At 47.5% G+C, this 22,928-nt stretch overlaps 1 protein-coding gene across 4 annotated transcripts in view; it reads right to left on the reverse strand.

Moving 5' to 3' along the window:
- Nucleotides 1–22,928, reverse strand: part of LOC142590444 (uncharacterized) — a 75,371-nt gene that overhangs the window by 49,717 nt on the left and 2,726 nt on the right. The window contains exon 3 of one of the 4 annotated variants that reach the window (XR_012830144.1): nt 9,239–11,298. The exons of the other annotated variants lie outside the window; for them this stretch is intronic. The gene's annotated coding sequence lies outside the window, so the exon portion shown is untranslated. Of the gene's footprint in view, nt 1–9,238; nt 11,299–22,928 lie in introns of those variants that run through there. 4 annotated transcript variants of the gene reach the window in all.

The following is a 22,928-nucleotide window of genomic DNA, read 5'->3' on the forward strand; positions in this document are numbered from 1 at the left end:
GGCAGCTTTTCAAAAAGTTAGAATTTTGTCAGGACTAGTTAGTGTTAAAAAAATTCAAGGTGAAGAAAGGTATGCTCAAAATTCCTGCTGATTCCTTTTATTTTCGATCAGCTTTAGCATTTCTGAGCCGGTCTGAAGTAGTGGTTGCCGCAACCATGGTGGCCGCAGCTCAGGGCAGGCAGGCTCGTTAAGTTCACCATTGCCGAGAAGACTGTGAGGCACACCTTAGCAAGCATATTTTTTTTAATCTTACACATTAAATACCTTTCTTTCTGACTGAACATGAATGGGACATGAAGTCAACAGGCAGCTTCGACACGTCGAACACGCTCTCAGTACTATTACGTTATCTTGTGTTAAGGCGCTGCTATGAATTAACACAAAAAACTTGAAAAAGAACCAAACAAGACATTTGATTCAAGAACGAAGAAATTTTGTTATGTAAATGGAACACACTGAAGTATGTACTGGCGCAGGGAAAGAAAAGGGCGTGTTGACAGCTAGGTGAGGCAACAGTTGTTTGGAGACAATGCATATTCAGGCTCCCACCAAAATCCCTCTCTCCCCGCCATGCCAAGAGCTGACGACATTCATGTTGCCAACTGGGCATTTTGCGCTTCACAAGACTCCCATTCGATCGGCATAACATCAACACCAAAATACTGCAGAAACTGCAAGTCCGAAATCTTGATCGGACTAACAGGATTCATCAAGCTCATGGATGACATTCTCGTCTTTAGCCACAATGAAGTCAGTCATGAGAGGAATGCTGACATAATGCTCAAGCAGCTGTCTCCTCAAGCATCCCTGCTTATTACTCTTCGACAATGACGACCACGATTCATCAAAAGTCTCCACACCACTGTCCAATGACTACATCCCACAGGCATCCAGCTCGGCGCTGTTCATAGACTCGCCCACTTCACCTTTGCTGCAGAACATGATCAAGGCACCTTGCTTCAGCTGTTTGAAGTAGTGCACTTCATCGATATGCCAACTGTGGAGGAAAGGCGAAAGTAGGGAAAGGAGGAGGCAAAGGTAGAGAAGAGGTATTTCAGCAGTCGGCAGGCTTTGTTTCCATTACTCACAAATTATGCTTCAGGGATGCATGACAAGATCGCGACAATCATTTCCTTGCAGGAATTTCGACTATAACTTGAGGACTTTTCCTGACAGGGGGTTTCTTTTCAAGCAGTTTCGCGGCAGCATTCCTTTCAGCCATTCCTTGAGCAAAATTATTTAAAAGCGGCCTGATAGACTACCTGGAACTTAGAAGCAGCAGCAGCTCTTCGCGGTGGTCAGTGTCGGTGTTTCCACAGCTCATCACTGGTAGGCTCATGGGCTCTTGCACAATCCTCCGTGCGTAAACTTCAAGGGCTTCGCAACGGGCCTCCAATGAGGAAGCACATATTCCATGAATCTCCAAAGACGTATGAGCAGATTCAGCAGTTCCCAAGATCGATAAAACAGGCGACCACAGTCTTGATGAGCGATGGGCTCGTGCTTAGGAGTGCTGCTTTTTGCTCGGCGTAGGAATGCTATACGGCCTGCACAGGGAATGTGCTCACTCGCCGCACGCACAATGTATCTCCCAATCACGGCCACGCTGGCGATCTGAGGGGTGAGACAAATGGTCGCGCTGAAAGGCAGTTTTTTAACCCCTGCGCTGCCAGTTCAGGACCTCATGAAAGGTGCTTGTCGCACCATGCAATTCCTGTTGAATAAGAAGAAGATGCTGCGATGAAAATGTGGTCAAGCTCTTAACATTGCTTTCACTTGAAGCTGCCATGATTCTGGTCTTCAGCATTTTTTCCAGGACACATGCTGCACTCTTTACGTCCAACATGTCATTGTACCCGGCAATGCGGCGCAGAAAGCCAAACATTGGCTAGATCGGGTCGCTGGACATTTTCCGAGTCAGGATGAACTGGAAACTTTTTTCGCAGTAAGTAGATGATGGATGCAGGCAACTTTTGATTTTGTTGGAAAAATCAGTGAGATAAATTTTCTTGCTTAAAGGGCCCCTCACCAGGTCTGGCCATTTTGAGCTGACAAGCGCAGAGCATACAGTACGTGACAACAATCGTGTCTGCAAAGTATTTCATTGTCATGTGCCGTGGAAAGGTCTGAAATTTCAAACGGAGCGCTGTTTTTCCTTCTCGCAGCTGCCACGCACCAAGCCGGAGGATGATATACTCCCATCCCTACACCTACGTAGTCGTGTCTAAAGTGTGATGTAGCTCGTGGTTACGCGTAACTTTGAGAATTATTGAAGGCACCATCTGTTATTTATGTGATCTGTTGCTTGAATTGACGAATTGAAGTTTAGAGAAATAATAAAACACACAAACGGAATGTCTACGTGTTTTTGTTTTACTTTGCACCGAACCAAGAGAGAGGTACTTCCGCTTTGTCTGCTTGTTCCTATGGACGTGCGGTCACGTGCGCAGGTACCGAAACTGTGCTATGTTCTACTGTGTTCCAGCGCATGATCATTCTTTGCGATCCGCTTGTTCTGCCTCAGTATTAGCATAGCACTGAATTATGGCACTAGTACGGTTTCCCTGCACATAGCGTGAAATATTTGTGCGCTGCACGAACGAGAGAATAGCTCGCGCGCGATGTTGTCACGGAAGTGCATAGCAGTGAAAAGAAAAGTGAGAAAAACGTATGCGTCACGCGATCCTCGAGGTCCGGTATGAGAGAATGCAGGGAAGGAATTTTGCTTGTGGAGGCTAGACAGGGCGAGTAGAGAGACTGTCTTGCTTTGCAGTAAAGCCCACCTGCAGAAATCATGGGTTTGTGGCACTGAAATATTTCTATCTCTGCTATTAATAAGCCGATTTGAAAATTTTCTGCGGCAGAATGCTCCCTAGAGGACACGTAACAACTTCCAGCATATAACAAAACTTTGCTATGAGGCCTGGTGAGGATCCCTTTAAGGTGCCAACCGCAAGCTGCAGCGCAAGCTGGGCTTGGAGAACAATCGCACCCCCGACAACCTATTCCATTAGCGCATCAGACTTTGCAGTTACAGCGGCATCATCTCGCACTGTTCTCTATGAATAAAGAGTGCTAAGGTGACGCTAAAGGTTTGGAGAAACTGCGAGCTAGAAAGGACGCGCATGCGAGAGCAGACGTCTCAATACCAGCTGCCCTTTCCACTAGTTGGCACTGGTCTGCGTTCTTGAACCGAATTATGCTTCATTTTATTGTGTCCGCAACTGAAAATCGCCGACAAAAAAAAAGGAAGAAGAAAAGGAAAAGAACGTCGAGTTCTTGTTCCTTTACACTGCGGCGCTTTGATGACTTGCGGCCATCCACTACTGCCCGACAGTGCAAAGTGCTGAACTACTCGCGAATCTACTGGCATTCTACTGCTGGCGAAACTACTGGCATTCACGCGTCCCTTCGTCCCAACCGTCAGTAGCAGAAAGGCCGAACGCCACACTTGAAATTCATTAAGCATGACAAGCAGCAGCGCGAAAACAAGGGTGCGGAGACGAAGTTTGACATCACTTGGGGTAGTCTCATCGTGAGCGCGCGATAGCAGCGCCATGGTGCGGCCCTGCAGCTGCTCCAGCCGCCTAAGCCGTGGTCCATTTCAATCTGTCGTCATCTGTACATGCTGCTCTTCACTTTGATGCCAAGTTGGGTCATTGTGCATGTGCCAGTATTGAATGAAACTCTTTGACACCACTACCAACACTACCCCTACCACTACCATAAATAACAATTGTGCGCCAATCATAAGATTGTTAATGACATTAAGGTCACCAATCATCTCAAAAGAATGGATGCACCACCAATTTGCTTCATCTTAACCCAATTAAGGCCTATTTTTTTTCTCCAAGTGCGACCCCTCCGGGTCAAGTTCTTATTTATTGCAGGTTTAACATCTTCAGACTGACCTATATTGCAAAAAAGTTAACACATTTTTTTCAGAGTGACTATAAAGTGGCATTTAATATTTTTCGTAGAAAAGTATGCATTGTTTATTTTTCAATACGGATACAGATGGGTTGCATAACTGCTTATAAGAATAAAATAGTAGATACACCGAAATAAATATTGTTACGTGTAGCTGACGTACGAGTCTACAATATATTTACACGTAGACAAGCGGTGGCAATGATGGCGACGCTATATCAAGCGGTGGCCACGTCGTCTTCCTTCTCCTCAGTGCAGCCACACTGTGGCGGCTGTTCCGTAGCATCACCCCCGGCAGTAGAAGCGCCGTCCCGGTGCTTAATCTACACATCCGCGGCGAAAGGTGCGTGATATGGCTTTAGTCTCGCCACGTGAACGATGTCACTTGCAGCCGACGATGACGCTGAGAGGCTGGCGGGGATGACTTCATACGTGACATCGGTCACTTGTCGCACCACACGGTATGGGCCAGTGTAGCGGGACAGCAGCTTTTCGGAAAGGCCCACACGTCGAATGGGGGACCAGAGAAGCACTAGAGAACCCGGAGTAAATTGTACGTCGCGATGGTGGCAATCGTAGAGGCGTCTCTGATGCTCCTGCGAGGCCTCGAGACGGGTGCGGGCGAGCTGGCGCGCGTGGTCGGCGTGTGCGATCGCGTCGCGGGCGTATTCAGTGGTTGAACGTGTGGCCGAGGGCAACAATGTGTCCAAGGGCAACGCGGGTTCTCGGCCATATAGGAGATAGAATGGTGAATAGCCGGCGGTGTCGTGACGCGATGAATTATACGCGAACGTCACATATGGTAAGTGAAGATCCCAGTCGTGGTGGTCGGTCGCGACCTACTTGGATAGCATGTCGGTGATGGTCCGGTTGAGGCGCTCCGTGAGGCCGTTGGTCTGTGGGTGGTAGGACGTGCTGAACTTGTGCTTAGTCGAGCAGGAGCGGAGGATGTCCTCGACGACTGCCGACAGAAAGCTGCGGCCACGGTCAGTGAGTAATTGGCGCGGGGCACCGTGCACTAAAATGATGTCATAGAGCAGAAAGTCAGCAACGTCAGTAGCACAACTTGTCGGGAGGGCTCTGGTGATTGCGTACCGCGTAGCATAATCAGTAGCGACGGCGACCCATTTATTTCCGGAGCCCGAGAGAGGGAACGGTCCAAGAAGGTCTAGACCAACACGGAAAAAGGGTTCCGGTGGGATGTCGATCGGCTGAAGACATCCAGCTGGAGGTGTGGAGGGCTTCTTCCGGCGCTGACAGGGCTCACAAGCGGCAACGTAGCGCCGCACGGAGCGAGCGAGACCCGGCCAAAAGAAGCGACGGCGTACACGGTCGTATGTGCGCGAGACGCCCAAGTGTCCAGCCACGGGAGCGTCGTGAAGTTGTTTGAGGACAGTCGACCGCAAGTGGGATGGAATTACGAGCAGAAGGTCACAGCCGTGGGGATCGAGATTGCGGCGGTATAGTGTCCCTTCCTTAAGGAGAAACATCCGGAGAGAGGCGTCGCCAGGCGTTGACTCCAGATGGTCGATGAGGGCGCGTAAGGAAGGATCGCGGCGTTGCTCATTGCCAATTTCGAGCAACTTGGACACAGAGAAAACGCAAGTGATGGTGTCCGCATCAGCCGGGTCGTCGACGGGGTAGCGGGACAAACAATCGGCATCCTGGTGCAAGCGTCCCGTCTTGTATACCACGGAGAAGGTATATTCTTGCAGGCGTAACGCCCAGCGAGCGAGTCGTCCCGTGGGGTCTTTGAGCGAGGATAGCCAGCAGAGCGCGTGGTGATCAGTGATGACACAGAAGGGGCGTCCGTACAAGTATGGGCGAAACTTGGCAACAGCCCACACAAGAGCGAGGCACTCGCGCTCTGTGATAGAATAATTGCGCTCGGCGGGTGAGAGAAGTCGGCTGGCATAGGCTATAACGCGATCATGTCCACGCTGGTGTTGTGCTAATACTGCTCCTATGCCGTGACCACTGGCATCAGTTCTAACTTCCGTTGAAGCAGACGGGTCAAAATGGGCCAGAATTGGAGGCGTGGTAAGGAGAGTAGTGAGCTGCGAAAAAGATGCGGCATGGTCAGGTCCCCAAGAAAATAGGGCGTCTTTCTTCAAGAGGTCGGTAAGGGGACGGGCGATGGTCGCAAAATCCTTCACAAAGCGTCGGAAATATGAGCACAGCCCGACGAAAGTACGAACGTCCTTGGTAGACTTCGGAACAGGAAAGTTTGTAACGGCGCGAATCTTGTCCGGGTCAGGTCGCACGCCTCTGGCGTCCACGAGGTGTCCAAGGACGGTGATTTGGCGGCGAGCGAAGTGACATTTTGACGAGTTCAACTGGAGACCGGCGCGGCGGAACACGTCAAGAATCGCTGAAAGGCGGTCTAGATGCGTGTCAAATGTGGGTGAGTAAACGATGACGTCGTCCAGATAGCACAAACAGGTGGACCACTTGAACCCCTGAAGCAAAGAGTCCATCATTCGTTCGAAGGTGGCGGGCGCGTTACAGAGACCGAAAGGCATCACCTTGAACTGATAAAGGCCGTCAGGGGTAACAAATGCAGTCTTCTCTCTGTCCATGTCGTCGACGGATATCTGCCAGTATCCGGACCGTAAGTCGATAGAAGAAAAATAAGTGGCACCGTACAGGCAGTCTAGAGCGTCATCAATACGTGGCAAAGGGTACACGTCCTTTTTTGTGATTTTGTTCAGGTGGCGATAATCTACACAAAAACGCCACGTTCCATCCTTCTTTTTGACAAGTACGACGGGAGAAGCCCAGGGACTACAGGAAGGCTCGATAATGTCCTTTGCAAGCATCTTTTTGACTTCCTGTTGGATAACAGCTCGTTCTGACGCAGAAACGCGATATGGACGACGGTGAATAGGGTTCGCATCGCCAGTGTTTATGCGATGGGTCACGACGGACGTTTGACCTAAGGGTCGATTGTCAAAGTCAAAAATGTCGCGATAGCCTTCAAGAACGCGGCAAAGGGCTGCAGCTTGAGCAGGTGTAAGGTCAGAGGAGACCATCTTCTTCATGTCGACGTCAGTACTGTGCGATGACGTCACGGTATGGGCTGAGCTGTAACGATCTTCCACTGTGAATGGCTCGACCTCATCATCCTGCAAAGCGCGAATTATAGCCAAGGAGATCCCCTGAGGCAGAACTTGCGCGGTTAGCGCAAAATTGACGAGTGGAAGGCAGGTGCGGTTACCAGTAATTTTCAGCACAGTGTGCGGCACGATAACACCATGGGTAAGCATAACGGCCGGAATTGGTGCGGCCACGTAATTGCCGTCAGGTACAGCTGGTGAGGACAACAAGTCTACGTGTGTCATAGAGTGAGGTGGTAGGCGAATAAAATCGATGCAGCTCAGATGGCTGGGAGGCGGGTCCACAGGGTCGGCAAGAAGAGGCAAGTCAAGGCGAAGTGAGCCGGCCGAACAGTCAATGAGGGCAGAATGATGGGCAAGAAAATCCAGACCGAGAATGAGTTCGTGAGGGCAATGCTCGATGACGGTGAAGAGAACGACGGTGTGTCTCTCAGCAATGGTGAGTCGGGCAGAGCACATGCCAACAATAGCGACAGTCCCTCCGTCGGCGACTTGTACAAATCGGTTCGGGGCAGGCGTCAGAACTTTCTTGAGCCGACGGCGAAGAGCAGCACTCATAATGGACATATGCGCCCCGGTGTCAATCAACGCGCACACAGGAACATTGTCGACGAGAACGTCCAAAAGATTCTTGTTCGTCGGTAAGGTGAAGCGAGGATTTTGAGCCAATGTCGTCTTTGCAGCTTCACCTCCAGAAGCTGCGCTGTCTAGTTTTCCGGGCGGGGGTGCGGCGAGTAGGTCGGAGAAGGAGCACGGCGAGACGGGGGCGAGCGAGATTGACGACGGGAGGGAGAAGGCGAGCGGGAGTAGCGGGGTCGTGTCAAAGGCATCGCAGGGTCAGATGATAGGGTGGGCATAGAAGGGGCGAAGGAAAAGGACGCACTAGAGGGGCGAGGGTGGTAATTAGGAGAATAGCGTGTGGGGGAAGTCCAGCGGCTGCGGCAATGGCGAGCGACATGTCCAATGCGTCGGCAGTTAAAACAGATCGGCTTGTCGTCCACGGTTCGCCATTCGGAGGGGTTGCGCTGTCCATAAGAGTAAGAAGGGCGCGGTGGGGCCGTGCGTGGAGAGAGAGGTTCCGAGCATGCGGAACGAATGGAGTGCAGGCCGACGTTGGATAACTCTTGACGGACGATGGCCTGGATCAAGGAGATTGCCACCGCAGAATGATCAGGTGACGGAAATGAAGGGGCCGCCGGTTGTGCCGCTTCGACCTCACGACGAACAATGCGGGTCAAGTGGTCACATCGCGACGGCTGGTGGAAGAGGTCGTCACAGGATGACGTAGCAGCTGTGTTGGGAAGTCGCGTGATGTGCTGGGATAACCGGCGGCTTTTAGCATGCTCAAGACGGCGGCACTCCTTGAGGATCGTATCGATGCTGGTGACGTTGGTAAACACCAGTAAATTGAAGGCGTCGTCAGCAATCCCTTTGAGGACGTGATTTACCTTATCGTCCTCAGACATGGTCGGGTCAGCCTTGGCACAAAGGGCCAAGACGTCGAGAATGTAGGACACGTAGGACTCGGTCGACGTCTGTACACGTGTGGCTAGGGCTTTCTTGGCATTGACTTGACAACCGAAGGGATTGCCAAAAAGGTCGCGGAGCTTCTCTTTGAAGAGATCCCAGCTCGAGATCTCCTCTTCGCGAGTCTGGAACCATGCAAGTGGAGCTCCGTCGAGGTAGAAAACAACGTTCGCGAGCATAATAGTCGAATCCCACCTGTGACTGGTGCTGACACGTTCGTATAAGCGGAGCCAGTCGTCAACATCAGGACTGCCGACTCCGTTGAAAACACCAGGATCCCGAGGTGGGGAAATGGCGACGTAGGTCGGGGCTGCAGGCGGAGACGGTTGCGTAGAGGAAGGGCCGCCAGCAGGAGCCGAAGTGGCACTGTCGCCGTTGCGACCGCTGCGAAGCTCCATGACGGGTACGGGGAATGTCCACCTCCACCAAATTAATGTTACGTGTAGCTGACGTACGAGTCTACAATATATTTACACGTAGACAAGCGGTGGCAATGATGGCGACGCTATATCAAGCGGTGGCCACGTCGTCTTCCTTCTCCTCAGTGCAGCCACACTGTGGCGGCTGTTCCGTAGCAATATGTTCCAATTCGGCACTCACCTACGCCTTGTTCAGGTGCTTTGCAGACGCACTCGGTACGTGCTGCTCTTTATTGAACCACGTTGATGCCAAATTGGGTCACAGGTGCGAGCACTTTTCATATTACTACTTAACATACAATCAACAATCGTGCACCGATCATCGAACTGCTAATGACATTAAAGTTGCCAATCATCTCAAAAGAATCGATGCACCACCAATTTTCTTCCTCTTAAACCATCGAGAGTATTTTTCCCCCAAATGTGAACCCTCAGTGTTGAATATTTTTACTGTAGATTTAAAATCTTGAGAACTAACAAATTTTGCAGAAAAGTTATCTCAACATTGTCAGAGTGACAATAAAGTGACCAAACATATTTTCTGCAGGTAAACATGCATTTTTTATTCATGAATTCAGATGGGCTTGCATTACCACTTATCAGATATTTTTTTCTTTAATATAGAGAGGGTAGAAATCAACATAGAGGCTAGAAACAGTGACGTGCTCCCAGGGCTCGATTATGTTAGCAGCTTCCACCATGATGCCATCACTACCATGGCAGTTTTGCTCTAGTGCATAAAGCCCGCCTTTTTGAAACAGCAGTTAATGGTGAAAAGGGGTCCCTGCATGGCCACTGGATACAACCTTCATGATGACAGAACTCCCAGTTTTCAGAATCATCAATATTGTTACGGACCAGTAGTTACGATAAAGAAGGGGCCAGCAGTGTGAAGATGACGACAATAATTAGAGGCTAGTAGTATGGGCTGTTGTCTTTTGGCAAAGTGCAGCATATTCATTTTGTAAATAAACTTGTGTGTAGCTTCTTGTCTGTGACTTCCCATGTAACATATTTGGTGGAGGTAGACATGCCCTGTCCTCGTCATGGGGCTCGCAGTGGATGGTACATCGAGCCTTCCGTCATGGCTCCCGGAGATGACAGCTCGACTCAACCGGCTCTGACACCTGCTGCAACTCCGAAGAGCCACATTGCACTCTCCACTCCACATAATCCTGGCGTATTCTTGGAGAACGATGGGGAAGACGTCGATGACTGGATCAGCCTGTACCAACGTGTCAGCACCAATAACCAGTGCGACTCAACTGTCATGCTTGCCAACGTAGCATTTTACCTCGGTGGGTTGCACAGCTCAAGTATGGCTTAGGACACATGCAGACGAGCTCACCAATTGAGATACACTTAAACAAAAGCTGCAGAACTTGTTCGGCAACCCTTACGGTCACCAACTTGCTGCTGTTGTGCCCGAAAATCGGTCAGAACAAAGGATGATTCACCTGCAGACATGCGGCAATCACAGGTGCTGATCCCACCTCATTGTTCACTCAAGGAAGCTCAATCAGCATCACGAGTCTTACAGACAAGTAGTCATGTTCCAGATCTTTGGCTTTTGAGCATCCAGAAATGACAGCTCCATTCAAGATAACATTGTCACCCTCTCCTGACCATCACGCAGAGGTCACTGATTGATGAGAGGGTCATTGTCGAGAACTACCGGGAAAGGCATCAATGGCCGGTTCAGTTTGCCATGTGGAAGCCGCCTCGTATTGTGCAATGTTGGGAGAAGGAGGTGGTGAATGGTAAGGCGTTTGTGATTATCCTGTGAAATCCCTTGACGAGGGAAAGAGGGAAATAAACGGCATAAAAAGTGGATCGGGATGGATATGAGAAGGAAGAAGCTCGGACATGCAAAGACTCTTGCATGTAGTTTGCTCTGAAAGTTTAGAGCCCTGTGTATAAAACTCAACCATGTACGTCTGAATATAATACCTTTTCTTGTCCTCGTAACTGTCGCTCGGAACCCTTCTTTCGCTCGGCACCTGGCACGGCACCATACATGGAACCGACTTTACAATACAGGCAGGCAGCTTATGAGATCGATCAGCATTGACTACATTGGTGTGGTGAGTGCTACGTGTTTGCTTCTCTTTTCACCAGACTCATAGCGCAGGCAATCCATAATAGTGTTTGGTGTTGTTATTAATTTTATTACATACACCAAGAATATAGTGTCTCGTGGGCTGATTGCTAGTGGGGAAGAAACACAGGGTGCTTTGTGAGCATGGAGAAGTTGCAAATCCAAGAACTCCTTGAAAGTCATGAGCAGATGAGCATTTCGGTTGGCCCTGCGAAAGGCAAAAGGTAGCAATTAGAGCTTTTGCAGAATGAGGAGAGGAGTTGGGAGGAGGCTGGTGAGGCAAGGAAAATTTTGTGAAAAAAAAGAGCACGAAGAACAAGAAATTCTGCAGTCTCCTAATAGTGATAAGGACGGGCTAGCTATGGCCTGATGTTTGCTCTTCATGTCACCAGAACTCTCACTAGTACAAGTAAGCAGATGCTAGGAGAGTATGTTTGTGTTTTCTGGTAGGCACTGTTTTGCAAATTCACCTTCCTTAAATAGCAAATTTCAGTTTTATGGAAGGGTGCATTTTGAAGGCCAACAAATTCGCCATGGAGAAACTCATAGCGCAGGACGTCCTTCTAATTTGCGAAAAGTTGGGCATTTTCGTCAGCTACGCAACAACACAAGAAGCAGTTCTCGACGTCACAAACGCAGAAGATGTGACGGTCCAGGAAGCTGAAGAGGCTTGGGAAACCATTGTTGAAAGAAAGCAAATGACAGAGGAGTGCAAGAGGTGCAAGCATGAAGCAGGAGAGAGGCGAGAGAGGTGCGAATCTGAAGAAGAAGAGGCGTGTGAGGCGTCAGCATGAAGAGGCCGAAAGGCACAAGCATGAAGCAGAGAGGCGCAAGCATGAAGAGGCAAAATGATGCAAACATGAAGCAGAAACACACCAGAGGCATGTGCAGGAGGCAGCACAACGGCATGTTCTTGGAATGGAAGAGCTTGAGCAGAAAATTCAGATACTTAGATGGCAAATACTGCGATTCCAGCTCCACACTTTCATGGTAGAGGAGGATATAATTAATTTCCTCGCCAGTTTTGAAAGAGTGTCATATATTCCTGTTGTGGTCGATCTTGGGTGTTTGCACTGTAAGTTTAAGTTCAGAATTATGCACCAACTAGGCCCAAATGAAGTTTTACTGAGAAAGAGGGTGTCAGCCGGGACTTGTGGACCAAGAGATTACCAGCACTAATCCTGTTCAGTATCGCTGTTTCATGAACTGCTTGTCTGAGGACAAAGTGCGAGACTACGATAGGGCCAAGAAGGATTTCTTTAGAGCCTTCTGTCTAGCATTTCAAACCGACTTCGAAGGGCAAAAAGAGAGAGCAGCAGAACTTGCCAAGCATTACAGCACGCTCCGAAGTTTCCGAAGTAAGTCGTGACAATCAGAAACAAACGACAAAGCAGGATATGGTTCAAAGAAGCCAAAGGGTAACAAGTATTTCTGTAGGCATTTTAAACCGGAGACTTCGAATTCCCCCAGCACACAAAGAGAAAGAGGGTGACGCACCTAAAGTAGCACAAAAAACGAAGATGCCCCCGCTGATACTGTACACACGTTGGAGGCGCAGAAGAGAGTTGCGTATTACAACTGCAGAGGAAAAGCCCACATAGCCAGGAGCTGTGAGAAGCGGGTGGTATTTGTCATAGCTCAGGACTCCGACAAGAACCTGCAGCCATATATGGGACAGCTTTCACGGAACAGCCAGGTGTGTATGGAGGCGGCAATATTGGCCAGCCTGCCAGAGCAAGTAACCTATTGATAATCGAATAGGTCGGAGCAAACGCTGACGGAACGAGGAGAACCCTTCTCTAACATGGGATCTTTCAGGGCAAAAACATGGAAGGAAACTCAGACTGATAGGCGTATTCCCTATTGCGCAACAGTCATAGGACCATGGAATGATTCCCGAGATAGTTGAGCGCAGTGATGAGTCAAACTTGCTGGTAGCCGGAAGCGAGGGGAAGGCAGTAGACAGCGGCGTTTTTTCCGAACAAGAAACGGAGGGCCCATTAGGCCAAGTGTTTACGGAGGCGGCAAGTTCGGCCAGCCTGCCAGGAAAAGTTGCCTATGGCTGTTTGCATACGCCAGAGCAGATGGTGAATCAAAGGGATAGGCCCAAGATGAGAAAGGCAGACGGAGTAAGGAGTATGGAACCAAACATGTGAAGCGACAAGGCAACAGACACAAATGCACGACGGTCAGGATCCAGCCGGAAACTGTGAAAAAGGAGAAGGACGATAAATCACAAGCTTAGGCATTTGCGGAGATCGGCATGATGCACATCGCAAGAAGGAGAGCTTCATGAAGATTCAGGCGTAGTAACCGTCACCTAACCGCACTGCAGATGTCTTGTTGTAAGCAGAGGAACAAAGCAAAGCGTCCTGTAGGCTGCTACTAGAGCCGGTCACTCACGGGGGCAAAGAAAGGCAGCTGCCTAGCACCTAAGCGAACAGTGCGTGTGTGGGTCTGTAAATGTAATCTTTTCTCAGTACTTGGAGGCTGCTGTCCTAAAGTTGTAGCTACGAGGTGCGTCAGGCAAATTAGAGGCTTTTGCCTTCTTCCAAGACAGCACTTTGCAAAAGCCGCAAAATGCACCACCCTCTCGAGCTCGTCTGAAATATGAAATCAGACAGACAGGTTGCAAATTGTTTTGTTCTTTTGATTTGTGCTGTATTTAGCTTGGTTGCACGATCAATGCTTAAGATGCATAAGGAATAACACAAAATATTGTTAGGTAGTTCGCAATTTCGGCTCACGTTAGATCCCCAATTACAAACGGAAAGATTATGTCACCACACATGTAGAATAGTAAAGCAAACAGGGTTAGTGTTGCATAAAGTTTGGAACATACGCCGACAAGGCTTGAGAGCGGTGATGCTGGCTAACACTCCCAAGGTTAGTTCTCGTAGTAACACATAAATACGCAAGAAAGTGGATGGGGAAACCATGCCGCAGCAGCTCAATTGGTTAGAGAATCAAAGCATAAAGCAAAGACGTGGGATCATTCCGCACCTGTGGCAAGTTGTTTTTTCATCCACTTTCATTGCCATTAATGTATAATTTCTTTATTTCAATTAATAAGTACAAGTAATTTACCCTATGTTTTCCTTGGTGTCTCTGTTGACTTCTCATGATATGATTAATAAGAACCAGGCGCCTCATTAACCCCCTTTCTTCTCATTCATACAGTTTGGAAGGTCACATCCAGGCTGCGCAAGTGGATCAGTTATAGTTTTACGGGAGTTCATAACGAGTCATAACATGCAGGAGTGTTTTTTGGAGGCATATTTTGCAGACTGCATTCATTAACTTTAATTTCTTCAACGATATTAAATTTTGAACGTTTTAGGAGCTTTTGTCAAAAAGAGGACATTGTTTGTGCTCATGGTATCATCATCATCATCAGCAGCAGCAGCAGCAGCAGCAGCAGCAGCCTGGTTACGCCCACTGCAGGGCAAAGGCCTCTCCCATACTCCTCCAACAACCCCGGTCATGTACTAATTGTGGCCATGACGTCCCTGCAAACTTCTTAATCTCATCCGCCCACCTAACTTTCTGCCGCCCCCTTGCTACGCTTCCCTTCCCTTGAAATCCAGTCCGTAACCCTTAATGACCATGGGTTATCTTCCCTGCTGATTACATGTCCTGCCCATGCCCATTTCTTTTTCTTGATTTCAACTAAGATGTCATTAACTCGCGTTTGTTCCCTCACCCAATCTGCTCTTTTCTTATCCCTTAACGTGACACCCATCATTCTTCTTTCCATAGTTCGTTGCGTCGTCCTCAATTTAAGTAGAACCCTTTTCGTAAGCCTCCAGGTTTCTGCTCCGTAGGTGAGTACTGGTAAGACACAGCTATTATACACTTCTCTCTTGAGGGATAATGGCAACCTGCTGTTCATGATCTGAGAATGCCTGCCAAACACACTCCAGCACATTCTAAGGTGTTCCTGATTCTATTTGCGATTACCTTAGTAAATAGTTTGTAGGCAACTGACAGTAAGCTGATCGGTCTATAATTTTTCAAGTCTTTGGCGTCCCTTTCCTTATGGATTAGGATTATGTTAGCGTTCTTCCAAGATTCCGGTATGCTTGAGGTCATGAGGCATTGCATATACAGGGTGGCCAGTTTCTCTAGAACAATCTGCCCACCATCCTTCAACAAATCTGCTGTTACCTGATCCTCCCCAGCTGCCTTCCCCCTTTGCATAGCTCTCAAGGCTTTCTTTACTTCTGCTTTACTGCTCATGGTATGGCAGACTTTATTTAGTTTGATTACTTCCATGAAAAATCAGATAGTTAAACACTTGAGAAAGGAAAGCATCAGTGAAGATAAAAGGCCTCAGTGTAATTTTGATTGTAACTTGCTTTCGATAGTTTGCATGATTTGTTGGAAGTTTTTTATTATTGGTCAGAATTGGCGATTTATTCTAATCACGCTGCATTGTATTATGCAAAGGTATGTCACATTACTACTAACATTAGCATGTTACTACTAACATGCATTTGCTGCAAAATGTTGGAACACATTATCGCATACCGTATATCTTCTCATCTTGAATGTAATAACTTTTTTTACCCGAAACAGCATGGTTTCCGAAAAAGATTTTCTTGCGAAACCCAACTACTAGAATTCACGTCAGACTTACACTTTGATATGAACAGTAATAAACAAGTTGACTGCATCTTTTTGGATTTCTCGAAAGCATTCGATCGTGTAGCACATAGTCGCCTGACATCAAAGCTCTCAGCAATTAAATTCGACTCACGAACCCTATCATGGATTTGTAATTTTCTTACTAATCGTGAACAGTTCACTGTTGTTGCTAACTTTTCCTCTGGCCTCTCTGACGTCACCTCTGGTGTACCTCAAGGCAGTGTACTCGGGCCTCTCCTCTTTTTAATTTACATTAACGACTTACCTAACAATATATCGTCTTCTGTACGATTATTTGCTGATGACTAAATTGTATACTGTTCGATTAACTGTCCCTCTGACTACACGACACTCCAAAATGATCTTGTACATATCAGTGATTGGTGTGCTACGTGGCTCATGTCCGTAAACGTGTCGAAGTGCAAAGTAGTTTCCTTTTCTCGAAAAATTGTTAACTCTCACTTTTCTTATCATATGGATTATAACATAGTTGACCACACCACAGAATATAAGTACTTAGGAGTGCTCCTAACACACAATCTTTCATGGACTAAACACCCATCACCTCCATTTCAGCTAACGCCTCCAGATCATTAGGATTTCTGCGCCACAACTTAAGAAGTGCGCCTTTACCACTGCGAAAACTAGCTTACGTAACTATTATACGGCCACAAATTGAGTACGCCTCTTGTATATGGTCTCCTCATCAAAATTACCTCATCGGACTCCTGGAGAGCATCCAGAATAGAGCGAGCCGTTTCATTTCTAAAAATTATAGTAACCAGTCAAGTGTAACCCAAATAAAAATCGATCTTTCGTTGCAACCACTAACTACTTGCCGTGATATTTACCTTCTATAATTATTTCATAGATTTGTTCACACAGTTGGCCTAACCTTATCAAAGCAGAAAAAAGCATCCTTGATTTCAGAACGACTGAACAATCAGTTCAGCTACACCCGAATTTATGGCAACACACACGCTTTTAATTATTCAGCTTTGACCCGTCCAGTCGGTTTATGGAACGCACTACCAGATACCATTGCATGCCGATCTAAACGCACTGCATTTTGCAATCTGCTAACCGATCAATATGCCGTTTCAACCGTCTAAACACGTCATGTCATTTGTAATTTTCTTGCATTTTTTCTACAATGTTCAAGAATTTCAGTGCTCCCAATTTTTTCACAATACTTACTACTGTATAACATGCTAAAACGTTTACAATGTTATTATGCTATTATGTTGTTGTTTACCATTTACTGTTATTGCTCTACATATTGTATTTGCTAATGTATTAATTTTCCATGTTCTCTGCGTCCTCCTTTCATTATGCTGATGTTTATTTCTTTCCCGATTCCATACTAATATGTTACCGTATTTCCCCCCTTACACTATGCCTTCTCGAAGGCCTGTAAGGTACATGTAAATAAATAAATAAATAAATAAATAAATATGGCCTCCTGCCCAGGTAGAGCGTACCTTCACAGTAGCACAATTTAAAAGTGAACTAGAAGAAAGGCGGAATAAATCAGACCTTCTGAGCCAATTTAGGAAAGTGATAAGGCTTGTAGACGGTTTTCCATTTTGTTTATTTCGCAACTTGGCATTATGTCATGATCATGTAGCTATCTTGTGCTAAGTGTTACAGATATCAATTAATCAAAGCCAGTTTTCCTTTCACCTTCCTGATCTGTGGAAGCTCTAATTCATGATTACTTAGCGTCATTACATAAACTCTGTTTATGTCTATTTGCACGGAGACATTGTTGAAAGAGTCCTGGTGCTTGTCCAGATTAATGTGAACCTTGTGTTTCAGGGTTTCCCTTCAAATAGGGGGTTGTCAGATTATTTCAATTTGTACAGTTTGGCGATGAGTGGCCTGCATGTGGCGCTTGCGGCATTGTGCAGGGCTGACAAAGGTCGCTCCGTGGAGCTTGTCATCTTGCATCTATACAGTCAAGTCAGAGCCCACCTATTAAAATGCCTTTGGCCAGAAGATCTTCATTCTCGGAACCTGCATCCCCATCACTTTGAGGAATGCAAGCATCAAGCCAGCCTAGCAGCATCGGACAACTCAACGTCCTGATGTGCCGTCTGGTGGCAGGGGTGTTGTGCTTGACAATCCCTCAGAAAAAAGATGCTTCACTGGCAGACATGTGGCTATCATGGGCGCTGATCACGTCTCATCGTTCACTCAAGGAAGCTCAATCAGCATTGCCTGAGTCATAGAACAGGCAGTCACGCTCCAGATCTTCAGCTTTTCGAGTACCCAGAAATGACAGCTCATTTCAAGATAACAATGTCACCCTCTCCTGAGCGTCACAAAGAGACTACTGATTGATGACAGGGTCATTGTCGAGAACTCGCAGGGAAAGGCGTGATCCTTCTGCAGCTACCTAAGTCCATACCGATGCCAGCAGCCATGGAATCGGTGCAGTACTGGCACAACGCCAGCACAGCAACGACCATATTACCACTTCTGTCAGCAGACACCTCCCAACCTTCAAGCACAACCATTCCATCATTGAGCTCGAGTATCTGGCATTAGTTTGGGCAGTTGCAAAGCTACGCCTATAATTATATGGCTGACCCTTTTCAGTCATCACACACCAGCACGGACATTGCTGGTTGTGCTCACAGAAAGACCCTACAGGTCGACTTCCTCACTGGGTGTGACACTGACAAGGATATTCGTATTCTGTCATTTAGAAATCTGGCTGTCTCCACAAGAACACTGATTGCCTGTCTCGTTACCCGGTCAACGAGCCTGACGACACTGTCTATAGCACCACCAATGGCATTTTCTCTGTGTCTGCCTTCCCTAACAACGCCGATGAGCAGTACTGAGACCTATCATTTCGAGCACTCATTAAGCATCTGCACTCTTCACCTAACAATGCCCCTCTTGGCCAATATGTCCTCCAGGTTGGCATTCTCTAACGAAGGAACTTCTCCCATGGCGGGTCTGATTATCTTCTTGTCATGCCCAAACTTCTACAACACACTCTTCTCTTTGAGTTCTATGATGAATCTACTGCAGGACACCTTGGGGTATCTCTCAGGAACAACCCCATCCACCGCCGCTTTTATTGGTCCGGTCTCACTCGCTCCATCCGATAACACGTTGCTGCCTGCGATTTCTGCCAGCACCAGAAAGAGCCTCAGGCGCTACGTGCTGATCACCATCCCTGCAGAACAATTCTTCCATGCTGGATTAGAGCTCCTCAGCCCTTTTACCACGTCATCCACTAGAAACAAATGGGTAGCCGTTGAAACTGATTACGCCACCTGCTAATGGTGGCACCAATCACACGGGCTCTCCTGACCAGTTGGGCCACTGACGTTGCACTTTTTCTTGCATAACATTATCTTACTCCACAGTGCCTGTCACAGATTTTTACTGATAGTGGTCATAACTTTATGTCGAAAGTTATCACCGACATTGTGCGTTCCTGCTCCACACAACACAAGCTGACCACCGCACACCATCCTTAAACCAACAGACTGACAGAGTGGTGGAACCGTACCCTCACAGATACGCTGTCCATGTACGTTTTGAAGGACTGCTATGCCTGGGATGTTGCCCTTTCTTACATTACATTTGCCTATAATTTTTCTCGGCATGACGCTGCCACAATTTCTCTATTTATTGTACAATCGCAAACAAACCTTGCCCCTGGATACTGCATTTCTTTCTGAACCTCCTTGACAGGCGAGTATGCGTAGTGCCATCGCCTTGGCCAACTTGCCCGTGCTCGACTGACGGCATCGCAAGCCACTCAGCAGCAACTGTACAATGCCTGCCACCGTAACACACAGTTTTTCCTTGGTGTGCACATGTTCCTGTGGTCACCCTCTCGTCATGCTCGACTTTCAGAGAAGCTCCTTTTCAGATTTAGACAAGGTCCTGCCGCATGCTCCACCAGGTGACACCAGTGATCTACGAAATTGCTCCCGTCTGCTCAACGTCACCCTCTACTAGGTCATCCAGTGATGTTGTGCATGTCAGTAGGCTCAAGGCCTACTACAGTGCTTCCGAGCCAAGCCTTTAGTTGCTACGGGTTGGCACTTTTACTGACGAGGGTACTGCTATGGTAGTACTATGATAGTACTGTAGTGGTAGTAGTTACAATGCAAAAGAGGCCAGCGGTGTCAAGACGATAATTAAAGGCTAGCTCGGGCTGTTGCCTTTTGGTGAAGTGCAGCGTATTCATTTTGTAAATATACGTGCATATAGCTTCTCGTCTGCATCTTCCCCTGTAACAATATCATTCAATGCGAGCTCATACTTCTTCGAGTCTTCCAAATTTGCAGCTTCGTCTCAAGCAACACAGTGTTGTGCTCTGTCAGCACTATCATTTACAAACTGGGCTGTCTGCTGCTTTGGGCTGCTTCTATGGCAAATTTTCCACATTGTTTCTGCGCTCACAGAGAGAGAGAGAAATGGCAGAAAGGGGGGTGCCAAGGCACAGCTTCACTTTCACTTTTAGCCCTTTTTCTTTCACTCTCTTTCTCTCTCCGGATCCATATGAAGTGCCATTATGAGTGGTGCAGATGCAATGCAGCTGGCGCCTCTTGCGCCAAGCTGCGATGCTCTCCGTGGCTTTGTGAGATACACTGCGCGGAAATGGTGGCACATTCGAAGTCAAATAAGGCAACCTTTCCACCCTGTCTCAACACTGTTCGTTTAAAGGGAACTTAGCAATGCAAATGTCAAGCACAGTCTGAAAACACCATCCAGAAGACATAACTGATGGTTGTGTCTAACGTGCTATGATAATAACATGTCGTTATATATGGATTCTTAAAGCTAAGCTTTCTTTGCATGTTCCTTCGAATTTTTTACTGCTGCTACTGCCTTACAAGCCACTTCGAGCAGTGGCTGAAAGTGTGCATGTACATGGCAGGAGCGACGTAGAGAAGAAAGATGATGCAAGAGGCTTGTTTCAACTTTTACATTGTGCCGCATTTGCACAACACCCTCTGGGTCATCACCAGATAAGCCTCTTGACAGCTGTAGTTATCGGTGAGCCCCCCCCCAAAAATCATTGCAGAATCTGCAGCGGTTTTTACTCTTCTATTAACGCACTAGTCCCGAGACGAGATAGACAGAATGCACAGGATGGGTAGAACCTACGCAGTTGGGAAACGAGTGAATAACAGCCTTGCCCCTCTTCACTCCCCGTTTCCATACAGAGTGGGGAGAGGAAGGTGGGAGAGGGAAAAGTGACAAAAGAAAAGCAAGAACGACAGCACTTGCTCGCAAACTAAAGGTACAATACTTTAAATTTCTGCTATTTCGGAAATATAAACACCCCGCATATTTGCCAAGTGGACAACTGGCGCGGGGTGCGTACACGCCAAGCTTCATTACGTCACCATAGGGTCTAGGCGACAAAACAGAAGCAGCAGCATGTGAAATAAACCATTCTGTGCTTGTGGCGGTAGCTTTGCGGCTACAGTCAAGGTCGCAGGTTCAATCCCTACTGCAGCAGCTGCATTTCGATCAGAGTGAAATGCAAAAACGTTTCTGCATTTAGATATAAGTGCACGTTAATGTGACCCTGAAACAATTTTCACAATTTTGTAGAAATGTGCTGAGTTGTTAGAGTTGGCACTTGTGATAATTGGGTGACAAAAAGTGTGTGATTTATTATAAGGTTTTAAATATGTACTATCACGCTCAGTATAATCTACAACACACGACGCTTTGCCATGCGCTTTTGTGTTGTAGCTCATTCTGAGCGTGATTGTACTTCACTACCAATCGCAGCACGCCACTCCTCTTGAGTTTTCAGCCTCCCCTGACCAAGTGACTTGAGGTGACCACATGGTGCCACTAGGGCGAGCTGTCCGATTCACTGCTCAGGGCGCATTATCGATACTTTTCCCAACTTTATGGTGAACAAATGTGGTTTGTAATAGTTGAAATGTAAGTTGATTTGTTTCTACAAAATAGAAAGTACCAGAAAGAGAATGCACAAGGACAATTCATCGCTACACTTAAGCACTTCCGGCATACAATAAATGTTGTCTGCTTGTGTTACAACATGCTCCATTATGACGTGAGCTGCGCGGACGTTGTTGCTCTGAATCTGTATTTTCGCAAGCAATAAAGTTCGCCCTTGCATTGTGGGCTGCAAACATAGCAATTGGCGACACGTCAAGCTGCAATATCATGCTCCTCGGCAAGGCAAACATGTGAGCGAAGAGGCTGCATCAGCACCATCGGCACCAGCATCTGTGCATTTGCGGCCATCAGGTCACACTGAAGGATTACCATATACCACAACAGTGTCTCGCATGTGCGACATTTCAAGTAAACCCAAGCACAAGCAGACTGGGCCTGGGCGTTTTATAGGACGAGTGGAAGCGCAAATGTGAACACCCTGCATGGTGCAGCCACTTGGTAGCAGAATGCTCAACCACAGAACTAATATAGCAGTAACCAAGTGCATTGTATTTTCCTGCCGGTGTAAATTTTTGGTAGGAACTTAGCCATGAACATGTTTTTCTAAATGTTTAAAATTTTTTAGGCTTGGTTACAGCAATATTAGCTCTCCGTTTCGATGGTTAAGCTCTGCACCACCAGGTGCTTGGACCATGTAGACCGATCAGGTCGCTCAGATACGTCTAGGCTAAAACTCCTTCATTACAGCAATAGTAGTATGGGGAGGGGCTTTAGGCCTCCACCCACTCATCAAAGCATCCAGCTCACCCGTGGTTACCGGAATATCGGACACACTTGGTGCTGCTACAGAATGCTCACAACGTACACTGCTTCGATAGCTCGCGTTTGGAACCGACTGGCAGGCGGCTGGTGGAGAGGTTGTAGAGGCTTCGCACACTGGCTCCAAGACAACCAGAAGTAGACAACACGACGTCCCATCATGAGGCAAAGCCAGTGGAGGTAGAGCTTAAGCCCGATCACTCGGCAAATGAGCTTAGGAGGAAATGCATGGCTATGGAGGAGGGTAACTTGTAATTGTCTGTAGCTCTCTTAATATGAGATGCTACACACAAATTGTGGTACGAATGTTTACTGTACCCTAGGCGTCTACGAAACTTGTTTGAACCATTCAAAAAAAATTAAACTGTGTTTTTACAAGCCAACACTGCGATCTGAGAACAAGGCACACTGTAGTGGGAGAACACCTGGGGTTCTTCAACATGCACCTGAAACATGGGA

Source organism: Dermacentor variabilis, chromosome 8 (assembly GCF_050947875.1).
Source record: "Dermacentor variabilis isolate Ectoservices chromosome 8, ASM5094787v1, whole genome shotgun sequence".
Taxonomy (NCBI): Eukaryota; Metazoa; Arthropoda; class Arachnida; order Ixodida; family Ixodidae; genus Dermacentor; species Dermacentor variabilis.